Raw genomic sequence first — 19,812 nt, 5'->3', positions numbered from 1 at the left:
TAGGATTCAAAAGTTTCCTTCGTTTTCGACGTACGATTGAAATAATAAGAAACCTCAGTATTACAGTGGCTAAATATTTGATAGATTTTATATAAATTATGGATACTTGAACACTTTTGAATTTTATTTAATGAGTACTAACCTACTAATGAGTTTTGTGAAGCTTTATGTGGATGCAGTTTTTAAGTTCCAATCAATATGATGATATGAGATGAGCAAGAGGATGCAAGAGCTCAAGCTTGGGGATGTGTAGATGGATCCCAAGAGAATATTCAAGAAGATGCAAATATCTAAGCTTGGGGATGCCCAAGGCATCCCCCTATTCATCAACCAACATGAGGTTATCTCCTTCAAACTCAATATTACCCATCCACATGTAAGCATTGTATATAGTTGCTTTTATTATCTTTGGTTTTATCCTATTTAGTTTTATTAGGTTCTTTATTTGGTTCTTGTTTCTTTGTCAGTTTCACTTATAATTGGAAAACAACAACAAAAAAAGGGGGTTTCAGAGCTCCATCAAATAATCATGCCCATCTTAAATGGCTATAAAGAAAGAGCTTTATGGGAGACAACCCAATATGTTTATATTTCTGTTATTTACTGCTTTGTTGAGTCTTTGAAGTAATTACTACTGTAATGACCTCTCCTTATCATGTTTGTTTTGTTTTTGTGCCAAGAATTGCCTCTAATGGTAAGAAATTGGTATTTGGGAGATTTGCAATCTTGTTTACTGTTTCTGGTTCGTCACGAGAAAAATCGCCAAAAATCACCAGAACGTAATTTTGAGCTGCCAATTTACGAGCATCTTCCCCAGGTATTTATCTAACTTTCATTAGTTCAGAGTTTTTCGAGTTACGCAGCGTAACTATTTTTCACAAATCAATTTTTACGAACTGTTCTGTTTTGACAGATTCTTGCACTGTTTTGCATTTGCATCTTTTTGCCCACCTTTTTGAGTTCTCTTGATCAAAGAACCTTATTGAAGTTGTGCTACACTAGCTAATGCTTATTAAAATTATTTTCATATGTCATACTGAACTTTGTAGATTTGATTAATATTATCATTGCACTAACGCTGCTAATGAGATTTGTGATGAGTTTTGTATGAAGGAAGTTTTCAAGTGTAGGAAAGAAGAATGATGAGATGAGATGAAGAATGGACAAAAGCTCAAGCTTGGGGATGCCCATGTCACCCCAAGATATATTCAAGAAGTACAAGCGTCAAAGCTTGGGGATGCCCAAGGCATCCCCTTCTTCATCAATAAAAAGATCAGATCCTCTTTCTGTTCACTATATTTTTATTGCTTCATATACTATGTGTTATTCTTGGAGCGTCTTTATTTTCTGTTCTGTATTTTATTTTCAATAAAGTGGGCACCATCATACCATGTTTGTTTGGGAGAGAGACACGTTCCGTTTTAATTGTATGAACGCTCTAGTTTTCACTCTTATTGTTCAACGAGCGTTTTATTTTTGCTAGTACTGCGTTTAGCTCTGGTTTTTCACTCCTATTTTGTTCAGAGCTTGTTAGTATGTTTCAGTTATATATGATTAGCTCTCTGATCTTTAATGAATATTATAAATGAGAGTTGTTTCTAATAAGTTGATTGGGTTGGATACGAGTAAAAAAGTTTCATATTAATAGTGATGCAAATGGAAGATCTCCTCTGATATTTCAATTGGGTTGAATTGATCATTCAGTTTAGACTTTTAATATCACCATATGCTTTAATTAATAAGTTTTGTCGCTATGCATGATTATGACCATTATTGCTCTCTTAGTCGGTCGCTATCTTTCTTTTTGCTAGCCTTCATTCACTACTGCAGAAAGGCTTATAGCCGCCAAGCGTTTAGTGACTGGCAAAATTATGCCTGTCACCAGTACAAACACTAGTGACGGGCTCGTAAAAGCCTGTCGCTAGTGCAAACACAGTAGTGACAGGCGCATAAAAGAGGCTATCACTAATAGTTTTCACGAAGGCAGTTGAAAAGGTAAATATGTTAGCGACATGCATTTATAAATACCTGTCACTGGAAAGATAGAAAATGAATTGGCATGCGGCTAACCATTTTGAGGACGGAGGTATCAAACGTGCCTCTTTAAAAGAAGACTCGATGGAAATTTTGAGGACGCGTGAGCGAAAATAAGAAGAAAACGTGTTTGATCACGTACGCTTGTATCGAGCCAAGTTTCCTTCTTTTCTATTTTCTGGCCCGCGGAAGCAACCACCGAAAACGGTTTTTCCTCTCGACGAACACAACTCCCTCGCAGTTGTATTCTTATTATGGCGTGATTTTCTCCTCTCCTCCTCTCTCTCAGATCCACCGCCACCCGAGTAATGCGGAGGAGACCTCCCGATGCCGCCGCTGCAGCCGAAAAGGGGAAGTTGATGCCGACGGCACGCGCCTGCTCAACCTCACCGCCTTGCAGCGCCTCGACCCTGCCGCCGAGGATATCCTTATCGCCGCCGCAGGCGTGACGCTTTACAACTTCAACGTCGCAAAAAACCAGGGTGAGCACGCCGATGTCTCCTCTCTCATCTGATGCCTTTCTTCACTCGATCACGAGCTGATCCGATCTGATGCGATTTAGGTCGTGTGCAGAGCCGGAAGGACGTTGAGGGATCGCTGTTCGTGGTGAAGAGGTGAGCTATGCAGATATGGGGAAAGGAGTTTTAGGTTTGGATCGGGGTTTTGTGCGCCTATGGCAGCTAATTGTCTCTGGATTGTGTTGGATCGTTTGTAGGAACTGGCAGTCGAGGCTCCAGTTCATCGTCATGAACATGCGCAACACTGGTATGTGCATCTTTGATGTAACTTGGTTTACTGATCTCTCATGTGGATTTGCTTGCTCACGTGTTAGTTTAGATATTGCACAAATAGAACAGGGTAGGTCCTTTCCGTTCTTCTGAATCAAATACATGATAGATATCACCTCCGAAAAATCTTTTTTCATTGCAGTAAATGTCAGCACGTCCTAAATCTTAATGTCGTGGTATCGTCACGGCATATGCCATAGGGTGGCTAATCGAAGTGGTTCCTGAGAGATCTCACGGCGGTATCCGGATGCGGGTATGGGCACGAGCGACACGGCGACGTACCCAGGTTCGAGGCCCTCCGATGGAGGTAAAACCTCTACTCCTGCTATGAGTGTATATGATGATCACACAGTACAGTGGTGCTCCTAGAGCTGTGTCCGGCTGGCCCTGAGAGGCTAAGGGAGACGATGGTCTCTCTCACAGGACAGCTCTGTAGGTAGGTGAAAGTAATAAATGATCGATCCTCCCTGCACTAGAGGGGTAGTGCGGCTTATATAGGCACCGGCACTTTACACATAAGACCCTATAGTCTACTGGCCGGCTTGGCCGGCTTCGGCTTCCGCTCCTTCCCGAGGCGATGACGTCAGGAGTGGTTGAGGCATCGTGGCCTGTCCCATCCGGCTGCCACGGTCAGCGGTATGGAGAGGAGGTGTCCCTGTCTCTGTCAGCCACTATAGCCAGTACGGATCGTCGTAAGCCCTGACGGCCTGTCCGGCGCGTGGCACTATTGCTCCACAGTGCCCCGCGATTTACGGAAGATGGAGTCAGCGTGGACTTTGGGAACCCGGATCACCAACCCGGTTCCTTCCGGTGCAAGACTCGCCAGCCTCGAGTCGGTCTGAGGTACAAACCCCAGTCGGATATGGCTTGTAGAAGCCGGCCCAGCTACAGCATTGGTGGCCGCAGCCAAGCCGACTAGGACCTAGAGCCAACCGGCTTCCGGACCAGCCGGCCACGGCGCCAGCCGGCTGCTCCTCAGCCGGCCTTTGCCGCGAGCCGGCCAGTGGCCAGCCGGCTGCTCCGCGTCCATTGCCCTATCCGGGGTCTTCCCCCCGACATTAGCCCCCGAAGCTGGCAAGGTCCTGCGTTTAGAAGGACCTAGGCAGGTTTTCCTGGCTTCCCGAATATATTAGACGGCGCTTGGAGGGGCCGACTGAGAATTTCCATTCAGCCGGCTGCGCCCTCATCCGGCTCGTTCCTGCCGGCTGCTCCCCAGCCGGCCGCTTTTTACACTTGTACAATTTTTGCTTTCTCGCAAGATCTGATGGCGCCTCCGCCTTGCTGATGAATTTTGGCTCGAGTGGAACTTTTGGTCCGGCTCCGGCTTGCAGCGCGCCGGAGTCTCCGCCGCCTCGGGCCCTGCGCCCGACTTGACGGGTCTGACGCCTGGCCCGGCGGTCGGTTCGTCTGGTCAAATCACTGTCCCTCCGGATCCGGTGCGGTAGTGGGCGACGTGGTGTGGCCGTTTTCGGTAACCGTCGTGGACGTGGGAGGAGTTACGACGCAGTTACGGAGCAGTAAATCCGGCGACGTGGGAGGAGTTACGGCCCACGACCGCCACTTGGAGGCCAACCGCCCGCGTCGGGTGGCTATAAATGCCGAGGGGGAGCGCCTCGAGGCGGCCACTTGCCATTTCTTCCTCCTCGCGCTCCTGCTTCCATCGCCCTCTGCGCGCTCGAGCTTGCTGCTGCTCCGGCGAACTCCTTCCGCTGGCGAACTCCGACGGGCGAGCCTCCACCGATCCGCCGCCACCACTTCGTCAATCCGGCGCCACGGGGCCACGCATCTCGACGGAGCGTCCTCAGCCGCCGTTGTCGCCGCCGCAGTCGCAAGGTTCTTCCTCGCCGTTCAGCCTCTCCTGGTCATCTTCTTCCTCGACCTCGTCAATGGCGTCCCCCAGCGGATCGTGGAGGGGCTCCTACATGCAGGAAGACGACATCGAACGCCTGGTGCGCCTCCGGCGGATCCCGCAGTCGGTGATCACGCGGGTGCCCGGCGAGGAGGTGGAGCCCGAGCCGCGGCCCGGCGAGCGCGTCGTCTTCGGCGCGCACCTCGATCGCGGGCTGGGCCTGCCGGCTTCAACGTTCTTCCGGCGATTCCTCGACCACTTCGGCCTCCAGCCGCACCACCTGCCGGCCAACGCGTGCGTCCTCCTGAGCTGCTTCGTAGCGTTCATGGAGGCTTACGCCGGCTTGTGGCCCGACATTGACTTCTGGAGCCGGCTCTTCTTCTTGAAGGCGCAGACCAACGACGGCCGCCTGCGAGCCTGCGGCGCCGCTTCGATCTACACCCGGCCTGGTACGCCTTTCCCCAAGATCCCCACCGTCGACTCGGTGAAGAACTGGCAAATGTCATTCTTCTACGTGCGCAACGAGGGGGAGCTCGTCGACCGGATCAACCTGCCGGAGTTCAATCCGGCTCCTCCAGTCGGCCGGATCAACTGGAGCCACAACGCCCGCTCGACGGATCCGGACGCGGAGGTGAACCTTCTCTGGGACTTCCTGGCGACAGCCACCGACGGCGGGCTGACTGCCGAAGATCTCCTCTGCACCATCGCCGAGCGCCGGGTGCTGCCGCTCCAGATGCGCACCCACAAGATCGGGCACATGTCCGGCCGGTTCGATCCGAACCGGACGTCCAAGGTGCCGCTCACCAAGGCCCAGGTGGCCAGCCGGGTGAACCACATCACCAAGGCGAACCTGGCGGAGGCTGGAGCTACGGGCTGGTGCCTGCGACAGGAACCATCCACCGGCGCGGGTAAGCTTCGTGTCTTTGCCATTTTCCGGCTTGCGGCTGCGAGGCCGACTTCCTTCTTCTTCTGCCGACTTCCGGCTTGTCATGTGCTCATGTTTTTTCTGTCTTTCTAGCTTTTTGAGCGCCAGAACGCCGAGGACGGCGACCTGGCGACGAGGAGGTGGACGCCGGATCACGTCGATCCGGCTGACCAAGCCGGCGACCATGCCGGCGACGACGACCTGCCGCAGGCGCCTGATCTAGGCGGCCAGGGGGAGCATAATCCGCCCCCTTCACCAGAGCACCAGGAGGAGGAGGAGCCGGCGACGTCCGGCACGGGGCCAATCCCCGCCGTGCCTCTGCGTTCGAGGCCGCCAAGCACCACGGCGACTTCGGCGCCCAAGGGCACGAAGCGAGCCGGCTCCACCGCCGTCGCGGAGGCGAAGGCGAAGAAACAGCGCCGGCAGCAGCCGAAGAAGGTCCCGGAGCAAGCCGGGTGAGTTCTCTCTCTCTTTTTCTTGTTTGATTCCTTTTCTTTCCTTACTTTTGTGCTTATTATCTTTCTGTTTATCCGGCTAGGGCCCCTATCAAGTTTGCCCAGGGCGGCGGCTCCGGCAAGCTCCGCGCGTTGTGTCGCCGCTTCCGCGCGGAAGGAGGGAGCAGACGCCGCCGCAGCCTTCCTCGCGCGCACCCACGCCGCCGCCGCTGCGGCAGGGGCTTCTTCCTTTGCCGTGCCGCCGGCCTCGGCGCCGGATCGCGGCACGCGGGTCGAGCCAACGCGGCAGCCGACGCTGGACGACATGTTCCCGCGCCGGACACCTCTTGGACCCAGCCGGCAGGGCTGGGCGGGGCATGCCGCCTTCAGCCGGGGCCGGAGCCAGCGGGGCTGCGCCTAGGGCCCCGGCGCCCGGCAGGGCCGCGCCGCTGCGGCCGGAGGCGGCAGCAGGCCCACCGTGGTGGAGTTGGACGAGAGTCCGGAGGGCGCCCGGGCGCCGGAGATAACTGGGCCGGCTGGGCCATCCGCTGCGCCCGGAGCGACGCGCCGCCGCCGCAGCCGACGAGGGACGAGCCGATTAGGCGAGGAGCCGGCAAGGGACGAGCCGGCGCGCACGGAGGCGCCGACTCGCGCGCTGGTGAGGACGGGGACCTCATCGGCGTCACCGCAAGGCCTGCACGTGGCCAAGGGCGCACTTCTTCTTCGAGGTGCCGTCCGCCTCCGACTCCAGCCTCGGCTCGGCTGCCACCATGGAGCGGGCGTGGCTCCGCGCCGACTCCTACGAGGTGACCAGCCGGGAGGAACCCCGGCCAAGCATCGGTGGAGATGTTCTTCTCCAGCCTGCGGGCCAATCTCAAGGCCGGGGCAGCCGAGGCCGCGGCTAACGTCGCCCGGGTGGAGGAAGCCGGCAAGGTAAGCTTTATCTGTTTTTGATCTGATTGTTATCCTGGTAGCCCTCCGAGGCATGGGCCGGCTGCTTGGAGCCGGCACGGGTTTCGCCTGATTGATTAACTTTCTCTTTTCCTTAGGCTGTGATGGACCGGCGCACCGTTTTGTATAATCGCGCCGTCACCCATTACCACAAGGCCAAGCTGGACCGGGCCGACTTGGCCCGCGAGCTGGAAGCCGTCAAGGGTAAGCTCTATGCTTCTTTCGACTTGATGTCTTATTTTCTTTTTAATCTTGGTTGGCTGACATTTCTTTCCGGCCGCCTCGCAGCTGAAGCCGCCAAGGTCCCGCAGCTGGAGTCGGATCTCCGAGCCGCTCGTGCGCAGTGCGCCGAGAGCGAGGAGGCGGGCCGATCCGCCGCCTGCAAGCTCAAGCTAGCTGAGCAGGAGGCGACGCGCGGCTGCGCCTGCTGGAGAAGAACCATCTCGCCGAGCTCGACTCCCTCAGGACGGCGGAGAAGGAGAAGGTGGATGATCTGAGCCGGCGGCTAACGGAGGTGGAGAAGCAGCGGCTTGCGCTGCAGGAGGAGGTCACCGCCAAGTCCACAGAGCTGACGGCCACCGCCAAGCGTTGGACCGACGATTTTAGCGCGCTTGATCGCGGCTTGGCGGGTGAGTGCATCTTTATGTTCCTTCCCTTTGCCGGCTTTCGGCTGTCGACTGCCGGCTTTTTTGGCAGCCGGCAGCGAAACTTCTGATTTCTTCGTTATCCTCATCTTTGGGCTGGTGGCGGTCGGTTCCTGCCGGCTGCCGCCGAGCTTTTCCTTTTGGCTTAGGACTTGAAAATTTGCATTTTTCAGCTTATTTCGGCTTTGATGGTTTCTGACTTGCTTCTTCCTCTTGCAGCGGCCTTCCCGGAGACGCAGGAGGCGGCTTTGGCAGCTGTTGGCGTCGCGCGCGACTCTAGGAGGCGGGAGACCGGCGAGGGCAGCTCGGAGTACTTCTCCATGGAGGACCACCTGGCGTCCATGGCTGCCCGCATCGAGCCCGTCACCAAGCTCGGCTGGGAGCTTCGGAAGGCGGCTGAAGAGCTGGTGCCCATGCTGTGGCACAGGGAGGCGGCGCCGCAAGATATATCTGGCCTCATCTCCTCGATGGAGCAGGCGCCGGACCGCTTCCTCGACTGGAAGGAGTCGGCCACGCGCGCCGGTGCCGACATGGCGCTGTCCTTCGTCCTCTCCTGGTACAACGAGGTGGACCTGGGACAGCTTGAGTTCCGGCGAGCCGGCGTGGAGGACAAGCTCCCAGCCGACTTCAAGGCCGCCCGCCTTGCTCGAGCCAGCACCATCGCCGACTTCGTCGACAAGACGCTCTTCGTCGCGGACCCGAACCCTCCTCCATCCGATGGAGAATACATGGATGATGAGGAGGCGGAAGACGTGCCTGAGGACGACCCGGCCGCCGGCTCCACTGATGCCCCTCCGGCTTAGATTTCCTGCTTTTCAGTTGTTCTTTTGCAAGACAATTTATTAAATCCCCGGGATGCCGGGTGCAGATGTAAGACAATATTATTATCCTTTTATTAAGTCACACTTTAGTGTGTTTGTTAATCATTTGTGTGCCGAGTTGCTTTCTTTCGACTCGTTCGCTTTTTCCCATCCGCCCCACTCTTTGGCTGTGCCCTTGCCGGTCGTACGTCCAACTTGCGATCCGTCGCCGGATCAAGAGCGGGCCGCTGGGTGAGGCCGACAGTATTTCAGTCGAACGAGCTGAATTCGGCAATCCGGCACTTATAGGAAAAGTTGCAAGTCAGCTCGCTTTTACTCTTTCCCTTAGTCGTTTTTCGCGTGCCGGCTCCCTAGGCCTTACTCCCGCCAGCCGGACAGCCGGGTTGCGGTCCAGTAGCTGGTCGGAAGCCGGCTGTCGGAAACCGGATCACGTTACTGAGCCGACCGCGTGAGAGGGTTCAAGCCAATTGGCGAAACAAGGTAAAGTATGCGAAAAACTTGTCGGAAACGGCGCTCTTGGCGCAAGCTTTTTCATAACTCACAAAAGGGATACAAGGGATACATACATTCCTGCTCTCATGCGTAAAATGGGCGGAGTAACCTGACATTCCAGGGACGTTTAGTCTCCTCGTCAGCCTTGTCCGGCTTGTTTTTCTTAGCCTCTTGGGCATCTATGAGATAGTAGGAATCATTGCCTACTGCCTTGCTCACGATGAAGGGACCCTCCCATGGGGATGACAGTTTATGCTGTCCGGCTGTCCTCTGGATCAGCCGGAGCACTAGGTCCCCTTCTCGGAATGCTAAGGGCTGGACCTTCCGGATGTGATAGCGTCGGAGGCTTTGCTGGTAGATGGTAGATCTAGACTCAGCCAGCAGCCGGGCCTCTTCGACCAGGTCGACTCCATCTTCGCGAGCTTCTTTGGCTTCGGCTTCTGTGTAGAGCTTGATCCTTGGCGCATCATGCTCGATATCAGTCGGCAAGACGGCTTCGGCCCCGTATACGAGGAAAAATGGTGTGAAGCCGACTGAGCGATTTGTCGTTGTGCGCGAGCTCCACGGCACATTGGGCAATTCTTCAATCCAGCAGCCGGCTGCTCGCTCGAGCGGCTCCACCAGCCGGGGCCGGATGCCGGCTAGGACTAAGCCGTTAGCCTTTTCCACTTGTCCGTTGGACTCTGGGTGTGCCACAGAAGATAGGGCCATCCGGATCCCCATTTCCCCGCAATAGCGAGAGAAGATGCCTTGGGAGAAGTTGGTGCCGTTGTCGGTGATGATGGTGTGGGGGTAGCCGAATCTCACAATGATTGCCGTGCGGACTGTGACGGCTGTGGACCCGTCCAGTTTCTTGATTGGCTTGGCTTCGATCCACTTGGTGAATTTGTCAATCATCACCAAGAGATGTGTCATGCCGCCTCGCGCTGTTCTGAATGGGCCCACCATATCCAAGCCCCATACGGCAAATGGCCATGTGATGGGGATGGTTTTCAAGGCGGAAGCCGGCTGGTGTCTTTGCTTTGCGAAGCGCTGACAGCCGTTGCACTTCTTCACCAAATCTTCTGCGTCTCTGAGCGCAGTCGGCCAGTAAAAACCGTGCCGGAAGGCTTTGGCCACTATGGCTCTGGATGAGGCGTGATGTCCGCACTCTCCTTGATGGATTTCCCGTAGGAGTTCAATCCCTTCAGCCGGCTCGACGCACCGCTGGAACACCCCACTTACGCTGCGTTTGTACAGCTGGTGGCTGATGATGGTATAGGCCTTGGCCCTTCTCTCAATCTGCCTGGCCTGGACTCTATCATCAGGCAGCACACCGTCGGTGAGGTAGGAGAGGAATTCTTGTGCCCATGAAGGTACGCATCTTATCTCGAATACGCTGACCAACAGGGCCTCCTGCGTGGGAGCTTCCGGATTTGACTGCATGGTCGCCGGGTCCGGCTTGCTAGCCGGCGGGTTCGGCTTGTTAGCCCCCGAGTTTGGCGATGAAGCCCCCGGGTTGGACTGAGAAGTCCCCGGGTTCGGCATGCTAGCCGGCGGGTTCGGCTTGTTAGCCCCCGACTTGGGCGATGAAGCCCCCGGGTTCGGCTGAGCAGCCCCCGGGTCAGCCGGCACGAATATTGAATCCGAGTCCGGTGACGGTATGATGGATGGCTTCTTGAGAACCGCCAAGGCGACACCCGGCGGGATGGCTTGCCAGGTTGAGCCAATCTTGGATAAGGTATCAGCCGCTTCGTTGTTTGCTCGTGGCACATGGTGGAATTCGCAGCCGTCGAAGAAGCCGGATAGCTGCTGGACATGGAAGCGGTATGAGGCCATGTTGGCGTCCTTCGCGTCCCAGTCGCCAGATGCTTGCTGTATGATCAAGTCGGAGTCGCCGAAGCAGAGTATGCGACGCACGCCAATCTCCTTGGCCAGCTTCAGCCCATGAATGAGCGCTTCATACTCCGCCACATTGTTGGATGCGGCGAAGTGGATCTGCAGGACGTAGTCCAGCCGGTCTCCCTTGGGAGAGGTGATGACGATGCCGGCTCCCAAGCCGTTGCGCATCTTCGAGCCGTCGAAGTGCATCTTCCAATGTGTGGAATCCGGCACGGGCGGCGAATCTTGCATCTCAGCCCAGTCGACGAAGAAGTCCGCGAGGATCTGCGACTTGATGGCTATGCGTGGCTCGTAGAGGATGGTGTGGGCGGCTAGCTCCAGGGCCCACTTGGCAACCCGGCCGTTGGCATCCTTGCTGCCTATGATTTCCGCCAAGGGTGCTGTGGCAACCACCCTGATGGGGTGCTCTTGGAAGTAGTGCTTGAGCTTCTTGGCCGCCATGTACACGCCGTAGGTGACCTTCTGGTAGTGGGGGTAGTTTTGCTTCGACTGGGAGAGCACTTCGCTGAGGTAATAGACTGGGCGCTGGACCAGCTTCTCTCTGTTTTCGGCTTCTTTGCGCTCCACCACCAGGACAACGCTAACCACTCGGTTGGTGGCTGCGATGTACAACAGCATCGGCTCCATTGAAGCCGGCGTTGCAAGGATTGGCGCGGTTGAGAGCACGCGCTTCAAGTCACGGAAAGCTTCATCCGCCTGCGGTGACCAGGCAATTTGTCCGCCTTCTTCATTAGTTGATACAGGGGCAGGGCCTTCTCCCCCAGCCGGCTGACGAAGCGGCTCAAGGAGGCCAGGCAGCCAGCAAACTTCTGGACGTCCTTGAGGCACTGCGGCAGTTCCATCTTTTCCAGGGCACTGATCTTGTCCGGGTTGGCTTCAATCCCTCGCTGAGAGACGAGGTAGCCGAGGAGCTGGCCAGACGGCACGCCGAATGTGCACTTGGCCGGGTTGAGCTTCATCCGGAATCTTCTCAGATTGGTGAAGGTTTCTCTCAGGTCGTCAAGGAGGGTAGGCATCTCCTTGGTTTTTACAACGACATCATCCACATATGCGTGAACATTTCTGCCGATTTGATCCTGCAAACACTTTTGCATGCACCTTTGGTAGGTGGCGCTTTGCATTTTCAAGCCGAATGGCATAGTCGTATGTGATAAGCCCCGTACGGGGTAATGAACGAAGTCTTTATTTGATCAGCCGGATTCAAAGGAATCTGGTGGTAGCCTGAATAGGCATCTAGAAAAGACAACAGTTCACAGCCGGCGATCGAGTCTATGACTTGATCTATGCGCGAGGGAAAGGGATCCTTTGGGCACGCCTTGTTCAGGCTGGTGTAGTCGATACACATGCGCCAGGAGCCGTTCTTCTTCAACACCAGGACCGGGTTCGCCAACCAGTCCGGGTGCAGCACTTCCATGATGAAGCCGGCAGCTAGGAGCCGGGCTATTTCTTCACCGATGGCCTTCCTTCGTTCTTCGGCGAAGCGCCTGAGAGGCTGCTTCACCGGCTTGGCTTCAGGCCGGACGTGGAGGTGGTGCTCAGCCAACTCCCTCGGCACACCCGGCATGTCTCTTGGAGTCCATGCGAAGATGTCCCGATTCTCACGGAGGAAGCTGGTGAGCTCGCTTTCCTATTTCTTGTTCAAGCCGGCACCGATGGTGACGAACTTGTCCGGCTGCGCCGGGTCCAGCAGGATCTTCTTGGTGTGGTCGGCCGGCTGGAAGTGAGTCGTCCCAGCCGGGTTGCCTGCAGCCGGCATGTCTGTCTGCGCGGCTTTGGCGAGGGCAACGGCGTCGTGGATGAGCTGCTTCTCGGTGGCGATGACCAGCGTCTGGGCCATCTTGGAGCTCTGCGTGGCGCAGTCCATGGAGCGGCGATAGTCGCCGGCTACGGTGATGACCCCCTGGGCCGAGCAGCTTCATCTTCAGGTACCCATAGTGGGGCACCGCCATGAACTTGGTCAGGGCCGGCCTGCCCAGGAGCGCGTGGTAGGGACTCACGAGGTCCACCACCTCGAACTCGATTCTCTCTGTGCGGAAGTGGTCCGGCTGCCCGAACATCACCTCCAGCGTGATCCGGCCGATCGGCTGGCAGCAATGGCCTGGCACGATGCCATGGAAGACGGTGGGGGTGGGGCGCAACTCGGCCTCCTGGATGCCCAGCTTGCGGGCGGTGTCGCGGTAGAGGATGTTGATGCTGCTGCCGCCGTCGATGAGGACGCGCGAAAAACGCACGCTGCGCTGGGTTGTGCCGATGGTGGGGTCGAGGACCATGGCATAGCTGCCCGGCTTCGGCAGGACAGCCGGTGTGTCGCGGCGATCGAAAGTGATGGCCTACTCTGACCAGTTTAGGTACTGGGGGACCGGCGGTATGACCGCGTTGACCTCGAGGGAACGGCGCTCTTGGCTCGTCCTGTCCTCGGGCTCGGAGGTGAAGATGATGTAGGTGGCGTCTTCGGCCAGATATCGGCCGCCATGGTGCACTTGGTTAGCCTCGTGGTGCTCGAGGTTGGCGTTCTCTGCGCCGGCTTGGCCACCCGGCCCGCCGGCTGGTGGGGGCGGGGGGGGAGGCGGTAGGGGTTCACCGCTTGTCAGCCGCTTCATGAAGTGGCAGTCGCGGGTGGTGTGGTTGGAGGGGTTCTTGCCGCTGTGGTACTTGCACGGCGAGTCGAGCATCTGCTCGAAGGTGTACTTCGGCTTCCACTGCCGGTCTTGCTTCTGGCGGCGGCTGCCGCCTGCCGCGTTGTCTGCCACGGCGGCTACGTGGGCGGAACCGTACCGGCGGTCCGGCTGGTCGCTGTGACGCTTGCCGCGGTAGTTGTCCCGCCGGCTGCCATGCGAGCCGCCCTCGGCCGGCTTGTGCTCAGCCGGCCTGTTGTTGTCCCGCCTTGCTGGAGCCGGTGAAATATCAGCCGGCGCCTTGCCGGCTTCCTCTGCCAGCGCGTACTTGTCGGCGATGGCCATCAAGGCGGCCATCGACTTGGGGTCACTGCGGCGCAACTTGTGCCACAGCATGGTGTTGGGCCGGCAGCCGCCCATGAAGAAGCTGATGGCTTGCATCTCGTGCACGCCCTCGCAAGAGTTGCGCATCTCGCACCAGCGCGTCAGGTACGCGCGATCCGTCTCGTCGGGGCCCTGCTTGCACATCTCGAGCTGCTGGGGGCGACCCGGCCGGCGGTAAGTGCCGGTGAAGTTGCTGATGAAGGCGGCTTCGAAGTCCAGCCAGCCGTTTATGCTGCCGGCTGGCAGGTTGTTGAGCCACGTGCGGGCGGAGCCGAGTAGCATCAGGGGGGAGTAGCGCACAGCCCAGCGCTTGTTGCCTTTGGCGATGCCGACTGCGGTGGAGTAGTCCTGCAGCCAGTCCTCCGGCTTGGCGGTGCCATCGTACTTGGGGGTGTCGCGCGGGAGCTGGAAGCCGTCGACCATGGGCTCGTTGAGGATCCGCGGCCCGAAGCACTTTGGGCCGGCTGGCCCCTCTTCTTCCGCGATGCGGGATTGAACCAGCCGGTCGAGGCGATCTCGGGCGTCGGCGGGCTCGATGCGCGGGCCCAGCCGGGAGTGTGCCAGCTGTCGCGCGCCGCTTGCTTCTGGAGCCGGCCGGTGATGACGGCGGGGCCCGGAGTCTTGCTCCTGGTTCCGGCTTGGAGGGGGTCGGCTGCGGCTGCTGCCACTCGGCTGGTGGCTTGGCCGGCCCGAGCTTGCGTGCGTGGCCCGGGAGTCACGATGCCGGCTTGGTGTTGGGGAGGCGGACTCGGCCGTGTCCCTGGCGCCTTCCCTGTCGTTGCCTGCAGCTCCACGAGCGTGAGAAGCTCTGGGGGCATTGACATACCTGGGTTCGGCGATCTGCCTGTTGGCTGCGTTGAGCAGCTCAGTCACCCGCAGTCCGGCGGCGTAACTCTTCGCCTTCGAGGCGGTTCAGCTCTTCCGCGGCGGCTTCTGCCGCGCGCACGTTCTTGTCGGGGGTGTTGTAGACGGGGAGCTCCGCGGACGGAGCCGGCGAAGGAGCGCCGTCGCGGGCGATCTCAGCGCCAAGGTCGCGGCCCCTGCGGCGGATATGGCCGGCTCGGCTTGGCTCGTCGCCGCCTGGAGTGAGGCCGTGGGCGCGGTTGTACTCGCGCTGGGTGATCTCCATCTGGCGCTTAGCAGCAGCCAGTTCTTCGGTTTGCTTGAGGAGGAGCTGGCGGTGCGCCTCCAAGTCCGCCTCGATGGCGGTGGGGTCGGCACCAGGCGTGAGCGGGGTGCTCAGTTTTGCCCGGACTGCATCCAGCCGGGACGGTGGTGGTGGCGCTTTCGGGCCCGAGCCGGAGGCGTTGGGGTCGAAGTTGCGCTCCAGGTCGGGGCCGCGCATGCGCGGGTTCTTGGTGGGGAGCTCGTCGCCAGCCATCATGACTTGCACGACGGCGGGGCTGGCGGAAGCGCTGCTGCCGGCTCGCGGAGGAGGGCTAGCGCAGCGCAGCACCTGCCGCGGGTAGCGCGGCGGTGCGACGGTGGCGACGTAGACGTCGAAGCCGCCGAAGGAGATGACGCTGCCGCCGGCTGGGAAGGGGCGGTCAGCGAAGCAGCCAGCGTTGTCGCTGACGCAGTTGAGGGAGCCGAATCTCCAGATCAAGCCTGAAGCGACTCGCTCGCCGGTGGTGATGGTGAGGCCCGTCCGGATGAAGACACCGGCCGAGGATGCTGAAGGCCCCACGGTGGGCGCCAAATGTCGTGGTATCGTCACGGCATATGCCATAGGGTGGCTAATCGAAGTGGTTCCTGAGAGATCTCACGGCGGTATCCGGATGCGGGTATGGGCACGAGCGACACGGCGACGTACCCAGGTTCGAGGCCCTCCGATGGAGGTAAAACCTCTACTCCTGCTATGAGTGTATATGATGATCACACAGTACAGTGGTGCTCCTAGAGCTGTGTCCGGCTGGCCCTGAGAGGCTAAGGGAGACGATGGTCTCTCTCACAGGGCAGCTCTGTAGGTAGGTGAAAGTAATAAATGATCGATCCTCCCTGCACTAGAGGGGTAGTGCGGCTTATATAGGCACCGGCACTTTACACATAAGACCCTATAGTCTACTGGCCGGCTTGGCCGGCTTCGGCTTCCGCTCCTTCCCGAGGCGATGACGTCAGGAGTGGTTGAGGCATCGTGGCCTGTCCCATCCGGCTGCCACGGTCAGCGGTATGGAGAGGAGGTGTCCCTGTCTCTGTCAGCCACTATAGCCAGTACGGATCGTCGTAAGCCCTGACGGCCTGTCCGGCGCGTGGCACTATTGCTCCACAGTGCCCCGCGATTTACGGAAGATGGAGTCAGCGTGGACTTTGGGAACCCGGATCACCAACCCGGTTCCTTCCGGTGCAAGACTCGCCAGCCTCGAGTCGGTCTGAGGTACAAACCCCAGTCGGATATGGCTTGTAGAAGCCGGCCCAGCTACAGCATTGGTGGCCGCAGCCAAGCCGACTAGGACCTAGAGCCAACCGGCTTCCGGACCAGCCGGCCACGGCGCCAGCCGGCTGCTCCTCAGCCGGCCTTTGCCGCGAGCCGGCCAGTGGCCAGCCGGCTGCTCCGCGTCCATTGCCCTATCCGGGGTCTTCCCCCCGACACTTAAGATTCACTTATGTTAAGTACTACGTAGATTAAATCATCATTGAATTGAGTAATGCCCAGCCCTGGTAATGCCGTAGTCACATACTGCCAGAAAAAGAACACAAGGTTTCATTGCTTCAAACAATTTTGGTTGCTCCGATTCTTGGTTGAGCCACCACGAATAAGATTTCCTGCATAATTTTTATATAGGCTGATGTTTCCTCTTCAGTGATTCCACAACTCTGGTCTGTTTTATTATACCATGGGTCATAGATCATAGAAAACGTAGGATCTTGCCGTAGCCATGCCTGCAATAAAATCTGGCAGGACCTGCAGCGCTAATTCTTGGTGTGGATCCATTGAAGAAAATCTGGTAGATATTATTAGATTTTGTAAAGTCCATCCACGGTCATTGAACTTGGACTGCCTACTCACTTTGGTCAATGGACATCAAACCATCCGAAATACAGTTACATGTTTGAACTATCTATCATACAATTGACCGATTAACTATCATTGGGTAATGCTAAGTAAGCAAACAACCGGACTAAGGCAGAGACCTCGTCTATCTCCGGCCCCATCGAGAGCAGCACCGCCAGGCCCCGTCGAAAACACCGCGGCCGCACACCAACATGTGCTTATGTCAACGTTAATTTTTTATTTAGAATCTCTTAATTCTCCAACATATGATTATCCACATGGTGCCATTGCTCAAAATTATATGTTTATTTTGTTGTTTGTACCAGGTTAAGCACGTCATCACTGTCCCGCGCCATTCATGTCCATACAAGGAAGATGTATTGAAAGAATTTGCACCTCAACAAGATGATGAAAATATAAAACAGTGAAAGGATCTTGGAGCTTTGCATATGGCCATAATAAATGTATTTGGTGGTGTTGTTCTTTGGAGTTCAAACTTCTTACTACATATTTGATCAAGAAACTATCCTTTGTTAGTCTATGATAGATTGCAACATCTGTGTGTTAGCTATGCAAATATTACATCATATTGGGTGAAGTGAATGTATCATTAGTTCAACATGTTATTGTGCTATCTGAAATATTTCGCATTTTATTTTTTATAACATCTTATTGTTCTATCTAGAATATTCGCTGGAAACATATTTAACTTTTTGTTACCGAAATTCAAACCAGTGGCAGCCTGGATCATTCGTCTGTCAATATAGAACCTCATAGGGCGACGGCCTTTGATCGAAACCAGTGACATGCATCTTTTATTAGCATGTCACTAGTACACACATACTAGTGACAGGCAAAGTTCCCGTCACTAGTAACCTCATACCAGTGACTAGTCATTAGTGACAGGCGATTTGCCTGTCACTAATGGGTCTTTTGAGCCTGTCACTGATAGCCAATTCTGCAGTAGTGATTCTGTACTGAGTATGATCTCTACTCGTGCATCCAACCACCAAAAACCAAAATATGCCAAAAGTGTCCACCATACCTACCTATATGTGGTATTTCACCGCCACTCCAAGTAAATTTACATGTGCTACCTTTAAAACCTTCAAAATAATTCCTTGTTTTTGCAATACATAGCTCATGGGAAAGTAGCCTAAAAAATATTGTGGTGAGGAATATGTCACTTATGTATCTTAGTTCTTATAAGCTGCTTGTTGTGTGGCAACCATGCTGACATGGGGACACCATCATCATATTTTTGATAAATATCATGTGAGTTACTATGCATGTCCGTCTTGTCTGAAGTAAAGGAGATAACCATGATAAAAGGTTAGAGTATGCATATTATTAGAGAAGAACATTGGGCCGCTAACCAAAGCCATGTTTACATGGTGGAAGTTTCAGCATGGACATTAAAACCTCAAAAATCTCTTATGAGAAATTTATGTTGCCAAAAGCTTTTAGCTTAAAGAGGAGTCCATTTGTCTGTTGTCCCGGTATGGATGTCTAAGTTGAGAATAATCAAAAGCGAGAAATCCAATGCGAAATTTCTCCTTAGACCTTTGTACATGTGACATGGAGGTACCCCTTTGTGAAACTTGGTTAAAACATATGTAATGCGATGATAATCCATGGAAATCCGAGCTAATTAGGACAAGGTGCGGGCACTATTAGTATTCGATGCATGAGGCTTGCAACTTATAGGAAGTTTTATACATAACCTATATTACTTATTGCTACCGTTGACACAATTGCCTCTCTTAAAATTTTATATCTCTATGTTTTCAAAATAAAAAGCTCTAGCACATGTCTAATCTCTGCTTCCCTCTACGAAGGGCCATTCTTTCACTTTTATGTTGAGTCTTCATCTTCTAAGTTATATGCACCGTCTTATGAGAGCATAGTTGTCATTCTTATTTCTATGTGCATGGTCCCAAAATTATTATTGATTGAATCATGAATGTGTTATTAATTGTTCTTAAATTATTTGTATCTAGTCATCATTTGAACTTTGAAGCTGCATGTCACCTCAAAAATTATTCTTTTTATCACTTACCTACTCGAGGACGAGCAGGAGTTAAGCTTGGGGATGTTGATACGTCGCAAACGTATCTATAATTTTTGATGTTCCATGCTTGTTTTACACCAATTACTATATGTTTTAAGGGACTAACCTATTAATAGTTGCAAAAGTGCACAAGTTCTTGGTTTCAACTTTGTTGTGCAGGAAATAGGCAAATATGGAAGGAAATAGCTCATTATGGTGAAATCTGGAATTTCCCGAAATCTGTCCCTCGTGAACACTTTTCAAATATCGCTTCGAAACTCCATCAAAACGACGTCCAATGGAAAAGTCGTAAACTACAAAGTTGTAGAGAATTTCAAACCTAACAATTAGGATATCTTATTCGTCCAGAACGGACAACGGATGCATCCAGCAGAGCAGAATTACTGCGGAGGTTCGTGCAGTCTCGGGACTCCGAAAGTTGGTGACGTATTTGACACAAACTCTTTCCATACCTGGATATTTCGGCCCAGCGACGATTTGTGAGGCTCATGAAGGACAGAGGGGAGTCCTAGGAAGGTTCTAGAGGTGCCCAAGAGCCCTTGGATCAAAGGGGCATCCATCCCATGGCCTAGATTGCATCTCCAACACTATATATTGATGGGAAACCCTATTTTTGGAGGCCCCCAAGCATTGTCACGAAAATTCTCCTCTTTGGCAGCAGCCAAGGAGGGGGAAACACTCATCTACACCAGCACCAACTCAAGAAGAAGAATGCTAAGGGGCGGCGCTCCCCCATGATGCCGGCGGCGGGGAAGGAGTCCCCCGCGCCGCCGCCGGCGCCGCCCACACCTCCGCCTCCCGGCGCTCCTCGCTGAGCCCTCCAACGTCTTCACCGCCATCTCCATCACCAACTCCTCATTGTATTCAGTGGTCCATCCTCTCACAAACCTCTGTACCGCCCTATGTAAACATGGTGTTTGATGCTATAAGT

General features: G+C 55.2%; 1 long non-coding RNA gene across 1 annotated transcript; it reads left to right on the top strand.

The window, feature by feature from the left end:
* Window positions 1–2,595: 2,595 nt before the first annotated feature.
* LOC139837611 (uncharacterized) lies at window positions 2,596–17,367 on the top strand. The gene is made up of 3 exons (XR_011754169.1): window positions 2,596–2,648; window positions 2,750–2,799; window positions 17,137–17,367. It is a non-coding gene; the product is annotated as an uncharacterized lncRNA (long non-coding RNA).
* Window positions 17,368–19,812: the final 2,445 nt, after the last annotated feature.

The sequence above is a fragment of the Lolium perenne genome, chromosome 3 (genome assembly GCF_019359855.2).
Source record: "Lolium perenne isolate Kyuss_39 chromosome 3, Kyuss_2.0, whole genome shotgun sequence".
Lineage (NCBI taxonomy): Eukaryota > Viridiplantae > Streptophyta > Magnoliopsida > Poales > Poaceae > Lolium > Lolium perenne.
The sequence above is the reverse complement of the archived record's forward strand: the minus strand, read 5'-3'. Positions and strand labels throughout refer to the sequence as shown.